Source organism: Alligator mississippiensis, chromosome 2 (assembly GCF_030867095.1).
Source record: "Alligator mississippiensis isolate rAllMis1 chromosome 2, rAllMis1, whole genome shotgun sequence".
NCBI lineage: Eukaryota > Metazoa > Chordata > Crocodylia > Alligatoridae > Alligator > Alligator mississippiensis.
Genome location: NC_081825.1, coordinates 188,670,759 through 188,683,423, shown reverse-complemented (window position 1 = coordinate 188,683,423; position 12,665 = coordinate 188,670,759).

Here is a 12,665-nt window from a genome sequence, read left to right as displayed (position 1 = left end):
ATAAATGTACTTTGCTGCAGTTTGAAGTCATTGCTTCATGTCCTTCCCTCTGCAGCAAGGAAGAATAAGTTTTGTCACTCTTCTTTATGGCCACATTGGAAAAGTGATATCATGTCCCCTCCCCTTAATCAATGGTTAAGGTGGTTGAATACTACCCTGGAGAAGCAGATTCTCTGCCACAGAGTTCCTGCATGAGTGTGGCCAGTCACTTAAACGAGACACTTCCCAGGTGGTCTGTATTCCTCATTTACTGAGTACCTGACTTGAGACCCTGCAGAACTGCTGAGCACTCAAAGCTGCTTTAGAAATCAATGGGAGCTGTGCTCTGGATATACAAAGCATTATATGATGTTAGATTCCTCAAACCACCTCCCCCAAACCCACCAAAAATGCACACAAACCCAAGCCTGAGGTGAATAGACACTCAACTTCAGTGGATGGTTTTCACCCTAATCTCTATTTGTCTCAGCTCCCAAACTATGTAATGAAGCTAACAGCACCCTTTGTCTCGCTGGGTACAATAAAAATATTTTTTTCACTGTTTATGAAGCACATAAATATTCAAGTGATGAGCCCCATAGAAAAGCCCATGAAGGAATTAATAAAGTCTGTGGTCAAAGTTCGAATAGGATTCAGTAATAAAGCAAAGGGCCACCCATTAAGCAGTAGAGGGAAACCAACAGGGCCGGCCCATCCTATCCTGTGGAACCTGCTGCCGCAGGAGGCCCCACAGCCAAGGGGCCATGCCCAGCTCGCCCCCTGCCACCTGCACCATGTTTAAAGAGTTCAATGCAGGCAGAGAGCCCCTTCCCAGCTGAGCATGGCAGGAGTTCCCTGTTCTGCTCCTGCCTCAGCCCCAGCCCCGGGAAGGGAACCCAGGCATCCCTAGCACGTGTCCCCCGCAGTGCAGCCCACGTGCACGCAGCCCGGCCCTGACTATTTTATTTCAGTGAGTTTATACCACAACGCAATTTTGATTTTTCGATGGATCAGTGGGCCCCAAAGCTATATCTTGCAGGGGGCCCCAAAAAATTGTGGGCTGGCCCTGGAAACCAAAATATTCAAAAGCTAGTCAACTGAGTGCCATCCATCCTGTGCACTACATGAGGTAGGGATTCTGTGGAATAAGTGGTATGTAATCACCTAAGTAAAGGCATCCACATGTGGGAGGACATTTTAGAGTATTTGGGCAATCTTAATTAGAGAATTTCCTAACTTTAAGCATTTCCTAACTTTTAAGTGTTTGATTTCATAGCTTTGATAAGGTACTCTTTTTTCCCCTGTCTTGTGTACAATATAGAGAAAGGGAAAAATCCCACACCACAGCAGTTCCTCTCATGTGGCAATTTAAGCAAGAACTTACTCATAGTACGGCGCTCGCTTCTAGGGAAGCTATTGAGTTCAAGGCGACTCACTTCCCGTTCTTGGGAAAAGCTCAGTGCCGTAGCAAGGAAGTTTGGTGCCCAGGGCAAACCCGCAGTGACAGCCCACCCTCGCCTTGTGCACAGGCCCCCCCCATGCTTGCCCGGGGGTGCTCGCAGTGGCAGGAGATGCACCCGCTTCCCCACGCCACCCCAGATGAGCTGCTTGCAGCTCCATCCCGTGTCCCGCCCTGGCTGGGCAGCACCTACCCCAGTCCCAGCCCTGGCCCCCTTCCTTGCTGACTGGGGGGCCTTGATCTGCCCCCCGCCAGACCTCTTCTCTCCTCCCACCCCTTCCCCCCCACAACAGACTCACCAACTGGATGGTGCTCTCCAAGCTGCCAGTGTGGCTGAGTGCATGCTGTGGCCATGCACATGCATGTGGGATTTATTGGTCACATCAGTTAAAATTTTTCAATATATTTATAACAAAATGTTGACTCGCAACTCACCTGCTAGCACCCCTTCACTTTGGCACCTGGAGTGCTTGCCCTGCTGCCCCCCCCCCCTTGCTATGGTACTGGAAAAACTCTATGAAGGTTAATGAGTTGAAGGTGCTTCCAGGTCTTCCTAATTGACCCTAATCTCCCCATCATTGAGCTCCCAGCTTTCTGACCTGTTCACTTACATTCAGGAGGTTTGTCTCTGATGCTTCCTTCGTAATGTTCTCCAGCACTTGCAAGCAGGTTATTATAACTCCCCAGGCCTTGCTGATGTTGGCAAAAATGAGAGGTGTCATTTATCAGTAAGCAGCGAATTAGCAAATGGTAATCGTGAGAAGCAGGGGCTGTGATGTAGATAGACTGGAAGCCCTTTTAACCACCAGTGAAGGACCAAAAAATGTCTCACGTCTGTCTCCATTATAACTTATAGTGTGGCAGCAATGGAACCATTTGCCACCAGTGGTGACCACCAGGACGCATTTTCGCCTTTGATGAGTATTGGAGTAGTACCTTGACTTCACTGCCACCTGCAACATGTAACAGATGTATTTAACTCCAAATCACTGTAAGCAGACCCACAGTCACAAGAACTGCTTTCATTCCTCTGTTTCCTTGCTGGGGTTGTTGTAGCATATCTAAAAACCTTATTTAAATGTGTTCCCTGTTTTAATGTGCCTAAAATAAAAATCCGATTTTAATAATTAACCACAATGAAATTAATCGCTACCTTGAATCTTGCTTTTTTATCATTTGCTGACTCTTCCTGAGCCCTCAAAGTATCTCTTGCGACACTAAACAAAGTCATTATAATCACAGAGTCACTTTCTTTAGTATTTTTTTCTTTCCTTGCTCTATCACCCATCATAAAAATAAAATGGAAGCTATTATGTGCCTAAGCACCTTGGAGTGCACATATTTTTAATAAAATAATACCTCTGTGCTTTTCTGCCAGTGCTTTGGAGACAGGGGTCTTAAAGTACTTTACAGCCATTAATCAAGCAGGCCTCACACGCTGGTGTGTTGAAGTGATCTGTTGTTTATCTCTATTTCTAGACATGGGCAAACTCAGGCAGAGTTGTAATTTCAAATGACTTGCCTGAGCCAGTGGCAGTCTGGATTAATGGTAAGAAAAATGGGATGGTTCTGGGCTATTCTGGGGGACAAACATCCCCTGGTCTGTCACAGCTATCACCAGATGTGTTTTCCAGCTTCCCTGCCACACCAGGTGGTATGGACCAATTCTAAGCCCTGCAAGGGAGGAAGCCTATAGTCACTTAGGATGGTATTGCCCTGTGCTTACCCTGCAGTGGGATTTATTCCTGATCCCTTGCAGCCTATATACTGCCAAGGCAGGGGAACAACATCCATTTCCAGGAACCCTGAATCCCTATCACCTGCTTTAACACATTTAAGAGCACATCATCTGCCATTACCCCCATCTTGCTGACTGACAAAAGAACAACAAAAGGGCTCCAAAGGAAGTTAATCAGGTTTCTTTGCACAGAAGATAGTGACTGGGAAGTGTAGGGGCATTGGTACTTAAAGCTGGGAGAAAGATGAATAAGAAAAGGTTTTAATTACAGGAAGTAGGTCTGTGGAGAACTTGCCAGTGTTTTCTCCTGTATTCAGCTGATTAGAAAAGCGTTTGGGAAGTTCATTTTTGGATTCTTTCTACTTTTTGGTGCTCTTTGTTTCTGAGGCCTGTCATGGTAGATTTTAGGTAAACATTACTGAGGACTCATGGATGAACCTCAGAATCATGAAAAAAGAGAGGTGTGAGGCCAAACATGTCAAGAAATATGATGTTCTAAGTCTGTTTCTTGTCTGGAAGAATAGCTGGCTTCAGCTCCCGAGGCATTTAGGCTGCTGTGAAAAGGATTGCTGCATTCCAGCTTCCCAACCTCAGCAGCAAAGCAATGAAAAAAGTTTATGTGAATTTTTTGGATACAAAGCAATCCATAGACATAGGCATGGAAAAACTGTCTCTTTTCCCTGATAGCATTGCAATGATCTAGAAAAGACTTTTAAAAAATAGGGTTTCTTTCTTTTCTGAAAAAGGCATAAAAGAATTTCATCCTTGCTCCCTTCCATTAAAAAAATATCAGACTGGTCTTTCCTGTGTGGGTAGGAGTAACTCGGTAATATTTACTCTTTGCTGTCTCTCCTTGATTAAAAAAGCTGCTGTTTACCAAGCAACATGCTTTCTACCAAGTGTTTATCAGACATGGGAGTGAAACAAGTGTAAACAACCCAGCAGACAACTAACCCAGATTTTAAACAAACAGTTAAATTAAAAATCCCTCCCCTTCTCTTTCTCAGTCTCTTGCCACGTCTAGTCCTCATTCACCAAAGTCTGCCACAGTAGATAAGACCTGAACAACTAATATTAAGAAAGGAGACTTCCTTCCATTCTTTTCAGAGAAATGCTGATTTCGCTTAAATGAACACCATGCTCTTTATTTATTGACTAGACAAGTCCTTGTGTTTTGTACATTCTTTGTATAGACAGGAAATGTTCATGGGTAGATCTAGGAATTTGAAAAGAGGGATGGAGATGTCACTAGTGCCAGAGGGGCGCTTGCATCCCCACTCTTCAACACCTCCCCCCCTTGCAAACTGACCATGCCAGGGCAGAAACTACTGAGCACTTTTTGAGTCCTTGAAGCAGGTAAGAGTCCCTCTCCTCCACTCCATCACAGGTACCTACTCTCTTCTCTCTCCCTTTCCCTCTCCACAGGGTTTGCCTCTGGGCATGGGGAGTGGAAACCCACCTGCCACCACTGCTATCCCTGACCGACCTGGGGGCGGGGGAGCCCCAGAGCCGCTCCTGCCCCTCCAGCTAGGGCTTTTATGAGTGGTAGGGCAGAGTGCTGGGCTTGGCTGGGGACAGTAGTGGTGGGTGGGCCTCTGCTTCCAGATGCTCTTAGTCCCTGCTCAGTCCCTCCAGGTGACTGCTGCTGGCCAGGAGCAGGCACTGGAAGGGGGGACTGCCTACTGTTGCAGTGCGTGGCTGAGCCTGGCACCCTACATAGCCACATGCTACAGCTAGATTCGTTGGGCCAGCAGGGGAAATGTGCTGGAAGGGCAGAGAGCAGGGTCATGCCTACTGCTGCTGTTTCTAAGCCATGCCTTGGACCCTGCAGGGGATTTGGCATAGGTGGAGGGAGAAAATATTATTTGGAGGGGCTGAGCATATGTGTGCTTCCACATGCATGCACACACACTCCTCTCTCCCCCCACCAGGTCAGCCTGTTGTGGAGAAGGGGTGTGGGGAGGCAGATCAGTGCCCCCAAAGCAAGGGAGGAAGTGGGGCAGGGGCAGGGGCTGGGGTGAATGGGGCCGCAGGGCTGGGATGAGTCTTGGGATGCTTGGCGCTCAGGCGGCTTATCCAATGTTAATATGCTAATGCACGGTAGAAAAAGGCTACTGCACATTAGCATAACTAAAAAGGTGTGCACTTTTGCTACTGTGCATTAGGACAGCCTAATGTATATTAGAACCTCTAATCTGAGGTGCTACATTAAACTTAATGTGCAGTAGCAAAAGCACATTTTTGAACCCGAAAGCTTGCTTAATAACTATTCTCCAACCATTTGGGTTGGTCTAATAAAAGATATCAAATTCACCCAAGGAAACTTGTCTGCACATGTAGATGCACCCTTTGACTACCAAAGCTCATGCCTCTCTGAACAAGTTAGTTTATAAGGTGCTACATTACCCTGGCTTCTTGTAAAGTATGTTATAGATTTAATACTCATTGGTTGGTAATGATTTAAAGGCAATGATGTCAGCAGCAAGCCAAGTAGACAGTTTGATTGACTGGTCACTTCCTTATAAGGATTGGTGCAGTCATCTCTGTCCTTCACTGCCAACCGATGTTTCTGTTCCAACTGTATGCATGATATGTCTTCACGTTGTTAAAAGAATTACTGCTGAACACTTGTTATTCAAACAGCCAGGCAACCCAAACAGCACCAACAGCACCAGCCGCATACAGAAGAAGAGAATGAAAAATTGAAATGTTTTTCATTTTATTGAAGCCACCAAGAACCACACAACCTTCAATGGAGCCTTCTGAATCTCTCAGCAACGTTGATTTTAATGGGTGCAGATAGCATTTACAATGGAGATCACCTGTGTCTCTGAAGCGTTATAGTTGCTATAAAGACGTGGATAGCAAGAGGCGATGAGACCACTTCGGTACTCTGTCTGAGCAGTTTGGACTTGCTTCTGCTTCCTTGATGAAGTCAATGGCAAGATTCCCATTCATTTCAAGGGAATGGGATCAAGCGTTTAGTTCTTTCTCTCTAATACTCTTTGGCGGTCTTCTTAAATTGTGACCCATATTATGTGGGAGAGAAACCCTGTTGTGGAATCACTGGGTGCTTATACACATACATAACAGGGGTTTAGTCCCCTAAATTGAAACACTGTTTCAACTTAGGGGCTTCTGTTGCTGTTACAGCAAGGGGCATAATCCTTTTTTTTCACAGATCCTGCCCATGTCTCCCGTGGTGGGGTGGGGACAAGCTGCCAGCAGGTCGAGCAGCCCCTAAGCTGCGGGAAGCCCTGGTCCTTCCTTCCTTCCATGGCAGCAGCACCCCTGGAGCCACCTGGGTGACCTGCTGGGCAGGGGGCCCGGCCCCAGCAGGCACCACTGCAGCAGAGGAAAGGACGGGGGACCCCTGCAGCTCAGGGCCCACCAGCAGCTTGCCCCTCAGCTGTGGGAGAGGCGGGGGTGGGGGGCGAGCTGCAAGGGGCCCCAGTCCTTCCCTCTGCCATGATGGCAGTCCCTGGGGCCACCTGAGCAGGTGGCTAGCAGGCGGGTGCTGCCTGAGCTGAGGCAGTACCGGCTTGCTACCAGCCCAACCAGGTGGCCCTGCTGGGCACTGCCACCGCAAAAGGAAGGATCAGGGCCCCCTGCACATCAGGGTCCACCAGCAGCTCACCCCCCAGCCACAGGAGATGTGGGCAGGCTCTGTGAAAAAAAAGCATTGGCCCTGCACCACTTCTGCCTTCAGCCCACTGTTCCCACAGGGGAGGGGGCGGGGAGAATGCTGTCAAAAGGCTGCAACATTACAAATAGTTACATTGCAAACTACACTACATGTGGATGTGGTTTAGTTTGCAACATAAAGTCATTTACATCTTAAACCTGCCCACATGTGTACAGCATGATGCAGTTAAACCGCAAAAACAGTCTATTTTTGACATGTGTACAAGCACCCACTGCTTTTGTTTTTCCCCCCATTGAAACATGGGAGTACCCAATGATATAACTACAAAGACAAACATTACAAACAAAACACATACTCCTGAGCAGTAAATTCCCCTCCTCTTTAGAACACTGCCTTGAGACATCAGTATAAGTAATAATTGTAAGCATGACAACACATACACATTGGGTCTCATGCTAATTCATCTAAAATAAAACAGGAAAGATTTGCACCTTATGGATTAACTAATAAGATATTTTTTAAAATCTCAGGCATATATATAGCCATACAAGCCTTCATGAGCCCAAACTCACTTCATCAGATGCTGCATGCATCTGATGAAGAGAGCTTGGGCTCATGAAAGCTTCTGTTATATATACAGACTAACCAAAGTAGATATATCAAGTGAAAAATCTACCGTCTTCTACTTTACTTCACACTAACATGGCTAACTGATAACTATGTCTCTGAAACCAGCAATGAAGCTGCCAGGAGCTGGGGAGGGACATGCGCCGCTCCCCGACCTGGCTCCTACTTTGCCCAGTCCCCAGGGAGCCACGCAACTGGAGCCTCATGAACAGGCTGCGCAAACAGGTGTGCTTATCTGCCTGGTGCGCAAGTTAGCATGGGAGTTTGCATAGAAGGGTGAGCAGGAAGGCCCGAGGCCCTATCTGTGAGCCCCTAGGGTAGGTAGTCATAGTTAGCCAGACTACCACCAGTAAAATGCGGATGGGCAAATCACTGCAACTCGAGGGTCTCCTCAGAGTCTCTGGCCTCCCCTCTGGCTCCTCAGAGGCCTCTACCCAGACAGAGCCCATGGTTCTGGGCTCCATGAAGACAGAGCCCCTGGCTCTCAGCTGCGGGGGCTGCCTGGCACTTTTTCAGGCTCTGGGGTCCAGGAGCATGGCCACCTCCCCTTGTGGGGTCTGCTCCCTTTTGGGGTCTCTGGTGCACCAGCTGGAGGAGCTCCAGGCTGCAGTCCAGAGAGTGCGTGCCATCAGGGATGGTGAGCGGGAGATAGACTCCTACTACCAGGCCCTCCACCCCCTGGAGGTGGAGGGTAGACCAAGGTCATCTTCCAGGACAAGGGAGAACTTGGGAACCTCCCATGCTGTCCAGCCAAAGGGCTGGACCAAGGTGGTCAAGGGCCCCAGGGCCTGTCGCATCAAGGTCCCCACCCTGCTGGAGCTTTGCAACAGGTATGAACCTCTTGCAGGCCCAGAAGAGCCTGCTAAGCTGCCAGCTCTGGTAGGCAGCACAGGGTCAACTGTAGCTACCGCCCCCGGTCTCCCTAAGACAAAATGCAAAGTGTTTGTCATGGGAGACTCCATCCTGAGGGGCCAATCTGCTGCCCCGACCCCTTAGCCTGGGAAGTCTGCAGCTTCCCGGGAGCCTGTATCTGAGACATTGCAGAGAAGATCCCTGAGCTCCTCCGGCCCACTAACCATTACCCTATGTTCCTTATTCATGTGGACATGAATGACGTGGCTCGGAGCTATCCCAGTCGGGTCATGAAGTGTTACAGGGATTTGGGAGCAGGGCAAAAGGGTTTGGGGGTGCATATGGTGTTCTCTTCAATCCTCCCAGCCTCAGGCTACGGGCTGAGGGAGAGGAGGATTGAGGTAGTGAACCAAAGACTGCGGTGCTGGTGTCATCGGGAAGGCTTCGGCTTCCATGACCACAGTCCACTCTTTGGTGAGAGAGGCAGTGAGCTGCTGGGAAGAGATGGCCTCCACCTCTCTCTGCTGGGGAGGAGGCTCTTCTCAGCCAGATGGGCTGACCTGCTCCACCGGGCTTTAAACTAAGCCCGTCAGGTGATGGGGGGACTACCACCACTGCTGGCCCGCTGAGCAACCCTTGCAAAAGCCAGCACATCAAGGCACTTAAGGGAGCCCACCCCTGCCCCAGCCCTGGTACAATTTGTGGGCAAGGCAAGAGCCCCTAAAGGGACACTTTTCTGCCTGTACACAAATGCCAGGAGCCTGGGGATAAACAGGAGGAACTTCTCCTCCTGCTTAACACAAATAATTATGACATCATAGGGATAATGGAGACCTGGTGGGACTCCACCCATGACTGGACCACAGGTATAGATGGCTATACCCTCTACAGGAGGGATTGAGTGGACAAAAGGGGTGGGGGGGGGGGGTAGGGGGGTAGCTCTCTATGTCAAGGAAAGCTACGTGTCCCTGCAAGTCGAAATTGGCTCCCAGGGTGGACGACTGGAGATCTGGGTTAAAATCCATGGGGAACATGGCACAATGGTGGGAGTCTATTACTGACCTCTGACCCAGGATCAAGAGCTTGACCAGGAATTCACCAGGGAATTGACTGAAGCTGCACGCTCCTGGTGCATGGTTGTCATGGGAGACTTCAACTACCCAGACATCACGTAGGAAGAGTGCATGGCCAAATTCAAACGGTTGCAAAGCTTTCTCTTGTGCGTGGATAAGCGTTATTTGACGTAAGAAGCCGATGGGCCGATGAGAGGTAAAGCGCTGCTCGACCTAGTACTGGCTACAGGGGACGACTTAATTAGCGACCTAACGATCAAAGGGAAGCTGGGTGACAGTGACCACGAGCTGATCACCTTCACCATCCACCATAAAGCTGGCAAGTCAGTCAGCAATACGGAAGTCCCTGATTTCAGGAAAGCTGACTTTGACAAGCTCAGGAGGCTTGTCAGTGAGGCCCTAAGGGACCATGACCCAAAGGGGAGGGGAGTTCAGGATGAGTGGTTGCTCCTCAAAGGAGCGATCCTGGATGCACAAGCAAAGTCTATTCCATCACGGAGGAAAGGCAGCAAAAGGGCACAGCAGCCCCCTTGGCTCTGCACGGAACTAGCGGAACTCCTCCATCTAAAAAGAAAGACCTACAAAGAATGGAGGACTGGATCCACCTCCAAGGAGGAATATTCTGCACTGGTCCAGACCTTCAGGGAGCGAACCAGAAAAGCCAAGGCTGTGACTGAACTGCAACTAGTTACAAATATCAAGGACAACAAAAAGTCCTTGTTTAGATATGTGGGAAACTGGAGGAAAAGCAAGGGCAACATTGGACCCCAGCTAAACCAGATAGGACAACTGATAACCGATGCCCAGGAAAAAGCCAACTTGCTAAATGGGTACTTTGCATCTTTTTTTACCAGTCCCAAGGGGCGCCCCTGCCCATTACAGGACAGGAAGGCCTGGGTGAGGGAGATTCCTTACCATCCATCAATGCTGACCTTGTGAAGGAACACTTTGAGAGGCTGGACACCTTCAAGTCAGCCAGCCCTGACAGTTTACACCCTAGGGTACTCAAGGAGCTGGCTAGCATCATAGCTCAGCCACTGGCAAGGATCTTCAAGAACTCCTGGCGCTCTGAAGTGCCTGAAGACTGGAAGAAGGGCAATGTGGTGCCTATCTTCAAGAAAAGGAGGAAAGTGGACCTGGCAAACTACAGGCCCATCAGCCTGACCTTTATCTCGGGGATGGTCTTAGAAAATATTATCAGAGAGACCATTCTTAACAGACTGGCCGATGGCAGCAGCTTGAGGGATAGCCATCACGGGTTTGTTGCGGATAAGTCTTGCTTGACCAATCTTATTTCCTTTTATGACCAGGTGACCTATCACCTGCACAAGGGAGAAGAGATTGATGTTGTATATTTTGACTTTAAAAAAGCCTTCGATCTGGTATCCCAAGATCACCTCTTAGCAAAAGTGGCCAACTGTGGCCTCAGCTTCAACACAGTGTGCTGGCTGGGGAACTGGCTCCGCGGTCGGACCCAGAGGGTGGTGGTCGACAGAAGTCAATCGTCATGGTGCTCTGTGACCAGGGGGGTCCCTCAAGGCTCTGTCCTTGGGCCAACACTATTCAACATCTTCATTAATGATGTGGACATTGGTATCAGAAGCAAACTGGCGGACTGGCCAAGTTTGCTGATGACACTAAACTTTGGGGTAAGGCATCCACACCTGAGGACAGAAGAGCGATCCAGGTTGACCTTGACAGGCTCAGGAAATGGGTGGACGAGAACCTGATGGTGTTTAACACTGAAAAATGCAAGGTTCTCCACCATGGGAGGAAAAACCCACAGCACCCTTATAGGCTCGGCAGTGCTACACTGGCTAGCACTACGGGCGAAAGGGACTTGGGGGTCATGATTGACCACAAGATGAACATGAGCCTTCAATGTGATGCTGCGGGTAGTTAAGCGAGCAAAATGCTGGCTTGCATCCATAGATGCTTCTCAAGCAAATCCCAGGACATCATTCTCCCCTTGTACTCGGCCTTGGTGAGGCTGCAGCTGGAGTACTGTGTCCAGTTTTGGGCTCCACAATTCAAAAAGGATGTGGAGAAGCTTGAGAGTGTGCAGAGGAGAGCCACGCGCATGATCAAAGGTCAGGAAAATAGACCTTATGATGAGGGACTGAGAGCTATGGGACTCTTCGGCCTGGAAAAGCGCAGGCTCAGGGGTGATCTGGTGGCCACCTATAAGTTTATCAGGGTTGCTCATCAGGATCTGGGGGAACATCTGTTCACCAGAGCACCTCAAGGGATGACAAGATCGAATGGTCACAAACTCCTCCGTGACCATTTCAAGCTGGACAGAGCATTAGTAAAGAAAGAAAATGCAGCACTAAGTTATGCATTAATTTCCCTTCGTGTTTTTCTTTTAAATTAAAAGAAAACCTTGTGGCTGCCTATAAATTCATCATGGGGGCACAGAAGGGAATTGGTGAGGCTCTGCTCACCAAGGCTCCCCTGGGGGTCACAAGAAATAATATCCATAAGCTAGCAGAGAGCAGATTTAGACTGGACATCAGGAAGAACTTCTTCACAGTTAGAGTGGCCAAAATCTGGAATGGGCTCCCAAGGTGGGTAGTGCTCTCCCCTACCCTGGGGGTCTTCAAGAGGAGGTTAGATAGGCATCTGGCTGGGGTCATCTGAACCCAGCACTCTTTCCTGCCTATGCAGGGGGTTGGACTCGATGATCTATTGAGGTCCCTTCCAACCCTAACATCTATGAATCTATGATATGCATCATATGCATATATGTGCATACATATACACTTCAGATCTGGTTAGGTTTGATACAATAATATCAATATATAATTGTGCATTGCAGAGCTAGAAAAAATAGATGGAATCTTATGTGGCTATGGGACAAATCAAAAGCTTATGATTCTCTCCAACGTGCAGAATTAAACCAAAGGCATTCTGACAAAAATCCTTGCAGGAAACTCCTTGCCAAAAGCAACTCTGATCACAAAGCACTGCAGAGTTAGAACAGTGCTTCCTTTTCCCTCTAGAAATGGATATACTAACAAAGCCTTAATAACATATATTTGTGTTTATTATTTTTAAGGCGCATGATACATTCAAGGGATACATAGAAATAAGAATCTAAATACAATATAACAGAAATTATGAGGTGTATTTGTCCAAATAATTTAAGGAATAAAATAAGCACAAGGTACAACTAAATTTTTAGCTGGCAGATACCCTGAAACAGTTTAACAGACACAGTGATCTTACCAACCATATCACTGAAGCCGGGGGGTAAACAGGAATCAGTACAGTGGTGCATACATCTGTTTT